The sequence below is a fragment of the Labeo rohita genome, chromosome 23 (genome assembly GCF_022985175.1).
Source record: "Labeo rohita strain BAU-BD-2019 chromosome 23, IGBB_LRoh.1.0, whole genome shotgun sequence".
Classification (NCBI taxonomy): Eukaryota; Metazoa; Chordata; class Actinopteri; order Cypriniformes; family Cyprinidae; genus Labeo; species Labeo rohita.
Window position 1 is genome coordinate 6,007,900 of NC_066891.1, and position 12,044 is coordinate 6,019,943.

The following is a 12,044-nucleotide window of genomic DNA, read 5'->3' on the forward strand; positions in this document are numbered from 1 at the left end:
ATGGGGCTTTTTCGACAGACCCTAGCTGTCATGAACCGGAATACACAGAGTTCACGCAGAACTAGACAAGATTATATATTTTATATATATATATATATATATATAGCAATTTTTTTTTTTTTTTAAGAAAATAACCGATTGCTTCACTAAATAAGACCCTTCTTCCTTTAGAGCCCTTTGAAGCTGCATTTAAACTGCATTTTGAAAGTTCAAACTCGAGGGCACCATAGAAGTCCATTATATGGAGAGAAATCCTGAAGTGTTTTCCTCAAAAAACATAACATATTTACAAATATAGAAAGAAACACATGAACATCTTGGATAACAAGACGGTGAGTAGAAAAAAAAAAAACTAATAAAAATTACATAAGCACCAAATTACTAAAAAACACAACTACAATTGAAACACAACTACAATTGGCTTTATTTTGACAGGATAGTAGAGAGCAGACAGGAAAGCATTGGGTGAAGGGAGCGGGATCATCTGAGGACTTTCGAGGCTGGAATCGAACTTGGCTATTGGCGTGACATAATAACATTGGGTTAAAAAGCATCTGCTAAATGCATAAATCTAATTGTGAACAAGTGTTTTAAACCAAAACCTTCAAGCAATAGACCGCCTCAAAAATTAAGAGCTTCTTTGTGTGCATAAAGATTTACAATGACATGATGGCAAGAAAATTACAGAATTTTTGTTTTTGAGTAAAACTTTCTTTTAAGCATCCTCCGAAGATTCCATTACAATTACACAAACCTCTTTCCTCGAAAGTGATCAAAACAGCCTGGGAACTAGACAACTGTAGCTTTGTTTACCAGCAAGCTAACAAAAATCTGTGAATAGTAGCTCCCAAAAAATGGCACTACGGACCTTAATGATCTGAGGACATGCCGGCAAAGTCAGGAACAAAACACCTGAGACGTGCGCTTACAACAGCTACACAGACAAAAGCCTTTACTGGTTTCTCAAAGCAAAATCTCCATTGCAAAGCATCTCAGAAGGACAGAAGAAGTCTATATAAAAGATCAAACTAGTCTCCGCTTATCAGCGAGCCACGTTTATACCAAAGAGTAAAGCGAGTGAAAGAGTCGAGTGCTGACGCACCACATGAGAGAAGCTAGTGACTCATGGTGGAGGCAATGGGGACGGCGCACAGGGGCCTTGTTAGTGGTTGGAGTGACTGAGCAAGAGACAGCTTTATGTCCTTGAACATATTTTAGGGGCCCATTAGCAGAAACTCCAGCGGTCGCTCCACCGTGTCTCTGTCTCAGTCTTATTATTTTGCAAAGAAATAGTTTTCATATTTTTTTCTTATCACTAGATTAGACTAGCAATTCTAAATTCAGAATTTACAAACATAAAGGTTAATATATTACATGATATGCCGATTAGTTAAATCAAATACATTACAATGCACTGCACATCAATAACTGATGAGAAATGAAGATAATTCACAACTGAATCCATTTAATTTCTGTACTTACTGCTGTCCAGTCATTTGAATAGAAATCCAAGCGATTGGGAATTTTGTGTGAGGGCGAAAGATTTCCCTGCAATGGTTTTAAGTTGGTAAAATTAGTTGCATTGACCAAATGAAAAATGTTTGGTTTGCAAGGGATTTCTGTGTGAATTACACTATTGACAACATAAAATGGACCTTTTCTCCCACAGAAATGTTCCTAATGTGATCTCAACCAGACAAACAGACCAATGTGTAGACGTCACAGTTACAGCACCTGCAGCTGTGTGCGCACTGTGATGGCAGAAAACACTGGTAAAAAGTGGAGGGAATCAGGTAAAACGTGGAATAAGAGAAAAAAAATGTACTGTTGTGCCTTCGGATGTCAGAATCGGAACGCAAATCATTTATATAGAATACTGTCATCAAAGATGCCATTTGAAACTAGATGTTTAAATGTACAGACTATGGATAAAACTGCTATGCTTACTCTACTTTTTAAGGAGTAGTTCACCGCAAGAACAAAAAATTACAGATAATGTACAGTACTCACCCCGTTGTCATCCAAGATGTTCGTGACTTTCTTTCTTCAGTCGTAAGGAAATTATGTGTTTTAAGGAAAACATGTCAGGAATTATCTCCTTATAGTAGATTTCAATGGTGCCCGCGAATCTGAACGTCCAAAGTGCAGTTTTAATGCAGCTTCAAAGGGCTCTAAATGATCCCAGCCAAGGAATAAGGGTCTTTTTTTTTCTAAAAATAAATAAATAAATAAAAATGTATATACTTTTTAACCTCAAATGCTCATCTTGTCTAGCTCTGCGATGCATACTCTGTGTAATCCGGGTCAATACAGTTAGGGTATGTTGAAAAACTCCAATCTCATTTTCTCCTCCAACTTCAAAATCGTTCTACATTGCTGTTTTAATTTTTTTGTAAAGGATGTTTGACCTTCTTTGCTTGTTCATTTTGAAAACACTGGGTCAGTACTTCTGCAGCGATGTAGGATGATTTTACAGTTAAAATCGCAAATTAGATGGGAGTTTTTTGACATACCCTAACTGTATTGACCCAAATTACACAGAGTACACATGCGCATGGCAGAGCTAGACAAGATGAGCATTTGAGGTTAAAAAGTATATAAATGTTTATTTATTTATTTTTTTGGGAAAAAAATGTACGGAATTTACGGAATTACTTTTGACTTGATGTTTTTAACATTTTAACCAGAACTGTTGTCCAGCTGGTTTTATAACATCATAGAAAAACATCAGATCTGTGGATGTCTTTCAACACCCAGGTCATTCTCAAATGTCTAGCAGAGCATAATCGAAAGCAAATGAACCTCTATGTCCTTTGCAAATATTTCAATTGCAGTGGTTTTCAAGAGCTGACTGGGATTTGGTTTTCTGGCATTAAACCTCCCTGTTTCCCGCATTTGCCTCCCTGAAGGTCATAAGGGAGCCTTCAAGGTAGCAAATAAAACTCCACCCTGTAAAACAGTACTGCACTAAACCTGGAACAAACTGAATCAATCATTAAAAGGCAACTCAAAAACAGTGACATCTAACAGATAAAATATAACTGTCACAATGGGCCCACCAACATCTCCTACTGTGGGCATCTGGAAGAGGTGGGCAGAAGACCCTCTTTTAGAAACATCTTTCAAGGAATACAAGTCTGGAGCATAAAGTGAGTCATAAGAACTCCAAACCACTTCCCAAATATCATTAATCTTAATTAGTGTCTGGATACAAGCTGTCAAGTCAGTGATCAATCAAGTCAACTTAACGTTCTCCACTTTTTTTTTTTTTTTTGTCAGAGTCAGATCACTGTAAAACACGATTTTCAGCAAGGTCAAGGTTTGGCTGCTTAGCGTGGCCTCATTAACTCCTGCTGGTAGATGCCATAACATCATCATCTGGACACAAAAAGCATATTTCATCAATCAAAATCATTCTGACTAAATGCAATATTCTGAAAGCTAGAAGTTTATTATTTTTCTGATGTCATAGCTCAGAATGGTCATCAAGGGAACACTTTGAATGTTCTTGTGGTAAATCAGTCAATCAGCTGATTTACCAATCATTGTGGCATAATTTTTCTGCAACTCTAGTATCAAATGGTATTTACAGCTCAGGTGATTGGTTGAAAAACTGGTGGCATATTTAAATTAAACACTTTCATTAATGCTAACACTTCCTACATTAACAAGAACAAAAAAAAAATGTTTTGAAAGAAGTCTCTTTTGCACACCAAGGCTGCATTTGTCTGATCAAAAATAAAGTAAAAACAGCAATATTGTGAAATATTATTAAAATTTAAAATAACTGTTTTCCATTTAAATATATATTTAAAAATGGAATTTATTTTTGTGACGCAAAGCTGAATTTTCAGCATCATGATCCTTCAGAAATCATTCTAATATGCTGATTTGCTGCTCAAGAAACATTTCGTATTACTACCATCACTAAGTTTTTGCTGCTTAGTATTTCTGTGGAAAGTTTTCAGTCTTCACTGTCACTTTGGATCAATTTAATATGCCCTTGCTAAATAAAAATATGAATTTCTTTAAAATAATCTCGATTTTGAACAGCAGTCTACCATGGGAAGTTCAAAATTCAAGCTCAAAATTCAAGAAAAATCAAGACAATTCAATTAATCACGAATAAATTACATAATAAATTACATTATATATATTACATCATATATAATATATGCTCATCAAGGCTGTATTTTTTCAGTCAAAAATACAGAAAAAAACAGCAATTTCTAATATTGATTTCCTATTTTAAAATATAATTTATTTCTGTGACGTAGCACTGAATTTTCAGCATCATTACTCCAGTCTTCAGTGTCACAGGATCCTTCAGAAATCATTCTAATATGCTGATTTATTATGACTGTTGAAACTGTTGTGCTGCTTCATACTGTTTTTTGAAACATGTGATACTTTTTTCTTTGATGAATACAAAGTTAAAAAGAGCAGAACTAAAAATAGAAGTCAAAATAGAAGTCTTTACCATGACTTTTTGTTCATTTAACACATCCCTCCTGAATAAAAGTATTAATTTCTTTAAATTAAAAAGAAAGAAAGAAAGAAAGAAAGAAAAAATGCACTGACCCCAAACTTTTCAATAGCATTGTATTTTGTAACACAAAATGTCTTTTTAAAATAAATTCTGTTTTGTTTTAACTTTTTATTAATCTGAGAATCCTAAAAAAATATCACAGGTCCACAAAAAACAGGAAGCAGCATAACTGTTTCCAACATTGATTATAAATCATCATATTAGAATGATTTCTGCAGGATCACTGTGACACTGAAGGCTGGAGTAATAATGCTGAAAATTCAGCTTTGATCACAGAAATAAATTATATTTTAAAGTATATTAAAATAGAAAACTGTTATTTTAAATTGCAATAATATTTCACAAAATAATAGTTTTTTTCTGTATTTTTGATCAAATAGATACAGCCTTGATGAGCAGTTCTTTAAAAAAAAACATTAAAAATCTTACTGATCCCAAACTTTTGAACGGTATAACTGTACAATTTTACTTTTTTTTTCTTGGATCAATTTGCTGGGTAGTGTGTCTACATACAAACACACACACACACACACACACACACGTTTGTTTTTGTGAATTGTGGGGACTTTCCATAGACTTCTATAGATTTTATACTGACCAAACGATATTGTCTATCCCTAACCCAACCCTAACCCTAAACCTACCCCTCACAGAAAACATGTTTGCATCGCTACACTTTCAGATAAACATTATTTACTATTTTTAATAATTTTTTAAAAATAAAAAATTCCAGGTTTTACTATCCTAGTGGGGACATGTGGTCCCCACTATGTAGCAAAAACAAGTACACACACACACATTTTAAATGCTGGTAAACAATATAATACTACAATTAATATTAAAATATTAGATTATAATATTATATAAAATACAATAAATATATTATAACATTAAAACTTACATTATATGTAATCTGGGACACCTGTACACAGCCTAGCATGTAGCATTATGGGTTGCTGCAGGTGCCGATATCCTCAACCGCAGCAATGAGAACAGAAAATAGAAGGAAATGTCAAAGGGAATTGAGTGGAGCTCAATGTCAGTATTAAATTCATTGTATTTTCATAATCACTTAAGAACAGGAGGCATGAAAGTTTCTTTGGGCCAACAGCGTAACACTAAACCACACTTCAATGGGTCTTCTGAGGACTTACAAACACAGTACGTTCCTGAAACCTGTTGAAAAATGAAGTAAACTTGTACCAAGACACGCACTGTGGTCTCAAAGCATTAATGGAGCTGGCTGCTGCAGTGACATACTGACAGCTTCTGCAAGGATGTAGAGATCACTTAATGTGACTATGAAACCACCATCACGCACATACTAACATACCGGTGCTTCTATTCTCCATGTTTGTATTGCAGACAATGTATGACGAAATTATTCAGAGATGTAGATAGGTAAAAAAAATGATGCAAATATATAAACTGCTGTCATGGCAGCCAAAGGAATAATTTGCTGCCTTAATCTTTTTAATCTGATTGTGAAATGAATAGATATGCAATCTTTTTTTTTTATATTTCATTTACTGGATGTAGAGCAGAGCCAAAATATACTATCATTTTCATGAGAGAAAGTACAAAAAATACAGGCCAAAAGATTCAAACCCTGCTGAAATTCCACTCTGGTCCTGCTAGTAATTTAGCTGGTAGACTAGCATAATCATGCTAAATGAATGCAATTATATAATTTAGAAATACATACGTGTACATTATATAAATTTGGAATATAGAGTACATATATAATCATGTTGTATTCATTTAATTGTATTTTCTATTATTTTTATTTAAGAATAAACACTATAATATATTTCTATAGATAGAGAGATTATACAAACACACACATGTATTTCTGTCATTTACATTAATAAAACATATTTTCAGTAATTAACTATAAATAATTAAACTAAAATAATGAAATAAAATAATATATATAAAATACTGTTAATAATATTAAAATAATATTTATTTAAATACTGAAAATCAAACACTCAAAAAATAGATGGATAGATAGATAGATGATAGATAGATAGATAGATAGATAGATAGATAGATAGATAGATAGATAGATAGATGTAAAAATTAAAACATACATTTATTCAAATGCTGAAAATCAAAGAATAAAAAGAATACAATTTATATTATTAATTTTTAGTCATTTGATTTTATTTTTTGTTCTTCTTCTTTTTTTTGTTCTATTAAGAATAACAACTAAAACATTATACTAATACTTAAATACGTAATAATGAAAATAATAAAACATTTCTAAACTATATATGTGACCTATATGTGTCATACGTAGCACAAGTACATTTGCAGCAATAGCCAACAATACATTGTATGAGTCAAAATTATCAATTTTTCTTATATGCCAAAAATCATTAAGATAAAGATCATGTTCTATGAAGATATTTTGTAAATTTCCTACTGTCAATATATCAAAACTTAATTTTTGATTAGTAACATGCATTGCTAAGAACTTCATTTGGACAATTTTAAAAGTTATTTTCTCAATATTATGATTTTTTTTTTTTTTTTTTTTTTTTTTTTTCCAGTTTCCAGATTTTCAAACAGTTGTATCTCGGCCAAATACTATCATATCCTAACAAACCATACATCAATGGAAAGCTTGTTATGTTTATATGTAGTTTAATATACAGTAGCCAACATGTGAAGTGGATAAAAACCTTTCATCAAAGTTGTCCTAAAGCCAAAACAATACCCATTCTTGTCTTAGGACAACTTTGACTAACTGTTTTGATACAGTTCAAATGTTGACTACTGTTTGTATATATATTAAAAAGACATATATATACACCCAAAAATAGTTCAATGTTTCAGTCTTGTATAAGTGTTTAGTCATAGCTCCCATGTTTGCAGTATAAAAGCACTCAGATGCATTTGAGTCAGATATCAGATTGCACTGGGTGTTTTCCTCCCTGTATTTGATTGTAAGTATAAGTGACTGCTGCAAACCTGGAATCAAGAACCCTAAAGCACACAATAATCCCTCACAACAGCTGTAAATCAAAAACCATAATCAACACTGCTGAGTGCAAACGGACACAAGCGCTCCGTCCCGCTGACCCAAGCCCTGTCCCCAACAGCCACAAGGAATGACTTATTCACATCAAAGACATTCCTGCTCTAAAGGACGCGACTAAAGAGAAGTCGACTGGATCGTATTTGTGTGTTTTCTAAGTGGGACACAACTGCTCTGCAGACCAAAGGCGGTTACTCACATACAGGATGGGGAGAAGGAACAGATGACAGAGAGAAGCAGCGCTGGAGAGCAGAGTGGGAATCATTGGCTCTGGCTGGGAAAAGCCCCAGAGAAAAAGGCTTAAGCTCAGAGCAGGGGGTCAAGGTTTGGCTGGTTAAGCTGTAGAAGTTAGCCTCTGCTGGTAGATGCTTTAACTACAACATTATGTGGGTTTAAAAAAAAAAAACTCTCCCTTTAAGTTAATTATAGCAAAGGGCGATTAAAAATAAAAAACAAAAAAACAAACAATCTACAATTATTCTGACCCACGCTCTAGGTTAAACTCACAGCTGTTCTTCGTGGAACCATGCACATGTTCATGACAAATAAGAGCTGTTGTCTCACAGGGACGCAGGTTCAAGTCTGACCTGGATCTCGTTCCGATCTCCCAGTCCCACTTTTCCTGTCTACACTCCACTGTCCTATAAAAACAAAGGCAACAGTAAATAAATAATTACTGAGCCAATGGGCATTACTGTCAATCCATCTTTATCCATCTTTATATAAAGTTTACTTTTTCAAACTGGATTGTGTCAGAGCAGAATTCCCTCCAGACAAAGAGAATGAGTCAAAAATGTTTGATTTACTGTCAGTGCTGAGTGTGTTTGTGTTTAAAAGAATGATTGGTGCTCTGTTTTCATGTAGGCATGTGACTTACTGAGTCATAATTTATGAGAGGAATCTATTACAGGTTCTGGATTTGACTGTTCAACATGAAGTCTCACCAAACTGAGCATCAGTGAAGGAGATTATTCCATCTGGATGTAACCTGCAAGCAATATAATATTAAACAACATATCACATCGAATACAAACTGTAACTGAAAAATACAGAACGTGAACTCAGAGCCCTTCCTGTCAAGCTGGCCAGATAAATTACATGCTGAATAAAATGATACGGTGAGATCTGAAAACTCAAATCCAGCCAAAGTATATGTTACGCACGTGTGTCTGTGTGTGCATGTAGACTATTGTTCAGTTTGTTTTTTAATCAAAGTCATACTTTCATTCAATATTTTTGATGAATTTAATATTAAATCGATTAAAAGTGATAAAAGACATTTATAGTGTTACAAAACACTTCTATTTCAAAATAAACACTGCTGTTTTTAACTTGCTATTCATCAAACAAATCCTAAAAAACTATCCCATTTTCCACAAAAACAGTAAGCACCACATTGATAAATGTTTCTTGAGCAGCAAATCAGCATATTAGAGTGATTTCCTGAAGGGTCATGTGACACTAAAGACTGTAGTAATGATGCTGAAAATTCAGCTTTGCATTTCAGAAATAAAACACATTTCAATATATTAAACTAGAAAATAGTTACTTTCATTTGTAATAATATTTCAGAATATTATTTTTATTATTTTTGATCGAATAAATCGGGGTGGCGAACTCTGCCCTGCAGAGTTCAGCTCCAACCCTAACTAAAACTCACCTGTTTGCTTTCTAGTAACTGTTGCTTTCTAGTAACCCTTCAGACCTTGATTAGCTTGTTCAGGTGCGTTTGATTAGGGTTGAAGCAAAACTATGCAGGGCTGCAGCTCTCCAGGACCGACGTTTGCCACCCCTGAAATAAATGCATCCTTGTTAAGCATAAAAGTCTTCAAAAATAAAAGATCCCAAACTTGAAGCATAGCTTTTATTAAACCATCTAGCCATATTTTTTTGTTTATCTATGAGATAAAATCTGAAGATAATCAATGATTTACTCTTAAATAAAGCCACAGAGACATTTTGGTGAACCATCTGTGTTTCGTATATACTTGCATGCACAAACGCACTCAAAATCCAGTTTGGCGTCACATTATTTCTGCTTTCATAATTTACTATATTTTACTTAGCGTGTAATTCAATTGGCCAGTCTGACAGGAAGTGTTCATGCCCTGTATTTGCATTCGCAGTAAGTGTATTGCGAAAACCCAGAATCAAATCTGGCTCACCTCATTGCAAAAACCATAAATATGACGTGATATGTTATTTAGAAGGGTGTGTGTTTTAAATTAGATAACAATTTCCTTCACTGACGCCGAGTCACTGACTCCACACTGAACAGGCAAATCCAGAACCTGTCATAGGTTCCTCTCATAAAGCATGACTCACTAATCTGCATGTTTGAATAAAAATAAACATATTTTTAATTGTTATTAAACTTCTGCTTAAGCGAACTAAAAACGGCCACAGATCATGTTTTCATGCCATTTTAAGTCTTACTTAGACGTAACAAAGTGGCTATATATTGTTGTTTACTTACTTTTAAATTAGTCTTCCCAGTAAGGGCGTGCGATATATATTGTCTGTGAAAATATAGTAGTTGTTGTTTTAACAATGTGCAATTTGACATTATCGAGTATATCACGAAAAGCAAACAAAACACACCTACAGAGTGCACGAAATCTAGTAAATTAGGTTAAACTAGTGCGCGTACAAATTTAGAGAGTTCTTTCAGCGCATGATTCAGTCTACTAAAATGCCTTTAGAATGATCAAATAATTCAAGATATGGGGGCAGAAAATGTATATATTTATATAATTTCATATAGTTAATATCACATGAAGAGTGATACAAATGTGATATTGATTATACAACAGTTCAGTAAACAAGAACTTAATATTAAGAGACTTACGTTTTAGTCACCATATTTGCTGTTTTTGCTCTATTCGTCAGCAAAAACCATTCCCAACACACCCACAGCACTGTTTTGTGTCTCTGGGCAACATGGCCGTGTTTTGTTCCTGAATTAATCAACCGTTTAAATAATTCAGTTTAATCGCAATGACTCCTCTATTAACAGTGACTTACTGCCACCTACTTGCACTTTTGATTTCCCATTTAAAGTATCTTTTCATTTTTAAATCATTTCAATTCGACATTATCAAAACAATATTTATGAATTTGTTAAAGCTTTTCATGTTCCTCGGAGCAGTGTGTAAATACATCTAAATGCCATTTCAAATGCAGATTATTTGTTTCCTCTGCACTGCAAAGATGAATTTTGTTGATGGTGATTTAATTTGCCTGGTAACAGCCCAAATGTAAGAATCTGACTCCAAAGATGAAACACACCATTAGAAAAAAAAATGTCTTTATAAAGTTAAAAATGTCCATAAAAGGTCAAAATCAATTTAAACTTATTGCAAAAGATTAATTTCTACACTCTAAATACTGTTGGGTTAAATGCAACCCAATATGGACAAACCCAGCGGTTGGGTTACAACCAAAGTCCTTTTAAGGCAAGTCATTTCACGCGGCGCCCATCTTTGAAACACCTCTCAGGCATGCAAGTGCAGCTCCTATCGTTTTGAATGGACAAACATAAAATTCTCCAAAACGGTTCACCAAGCTTACGAAGAAATTTCATATTTGAAATTTGACAACTGCCGCCTCATAACTGTTTCTTACGCTTAAATAGTGTTAAAAAGGCTTATTTTTCAAGGCCAATGCGCAGTCACGAGTGTGAGTTTGTGAATGCTGCCTGTTTCTATAGGAACGGGAGCTTCCAGCAGCAGCTGCAGTGACGCAATGACATTACTAATCGACGATTGGTTCTTTCATTTAGAAGGCGTGGCTTAATCGCCATATTGCACTTTCTGCCATTCATAAGTATAAGGAGTGCAGTCTTCCTATATATATAAAGTCTTTGGTTACTACCCAGAAGGTTGGGTTAAACATTTAACCCAACCGCTGGGTCAAAACAATCCAATCGCTGGGTTTATCCATATTTTACTCAGCGCTAGGTTGTTTTTAACCCAGCAGTTTTTAGACTGCTGTGAACTGACCACACAGAATATGAAGAATATTAAAATAATTCCGGTGTCAACTGTCCTTAAGATATACGCTACCAGCACAATAACACACTCAGCAAAATATTGATTAATTAACGTTATCGATAAAATTCCAGAAATTATTGAATTAGCATTTTTTTGACTGATTTGTGAATGCAGAATATGCACAAACACCAAAGGCAATCACAGCTGATCAGAACCAACCAACCTCCTCTGACGTGACTTTCCCCCATTCATTCATAATTACCCCACACGATTTATGAGGTCTGTTAAAGGGGTCATCGGATGCAAAGTTCACTTTTACATGTTTTTTGAACATTAATGTGTGTTGGCAGTATATGTACACATCTACCCTATAATGATAAAAATCCATGCAGTGGTTTTTAATTAATCTGTAAAAATAATACCCTCTTTTTCAAATCGAGCCATCGCTCCCACGATGGTT

At 34.1% G+C, this 12,044-nt stretch overlaps 1 long non-coding RNA gene across 1 annotated transcript in view; it reads right to left on the reverse strand.

The window, feature by feature from the left end:
* Nucleotides 1–5,524, reverse strand: part of LOC127154988 (uncharacterized) — a 28,068-nt gene extending 22,544 nt beyond the window's left edge. Inside the window, exon 1 of the long non-coding RNA XR_007825522.1 lies at nt 5,451–5,524. This is a non-coding gene — a long non-coding RNA (uncharacterized LOC127154988). The remainder of the gene's footprint in view (nt 1–5,450) is intronic.
* Nucleotides 5,525–12,044: the final 6,520 nt, after the last annotated feature.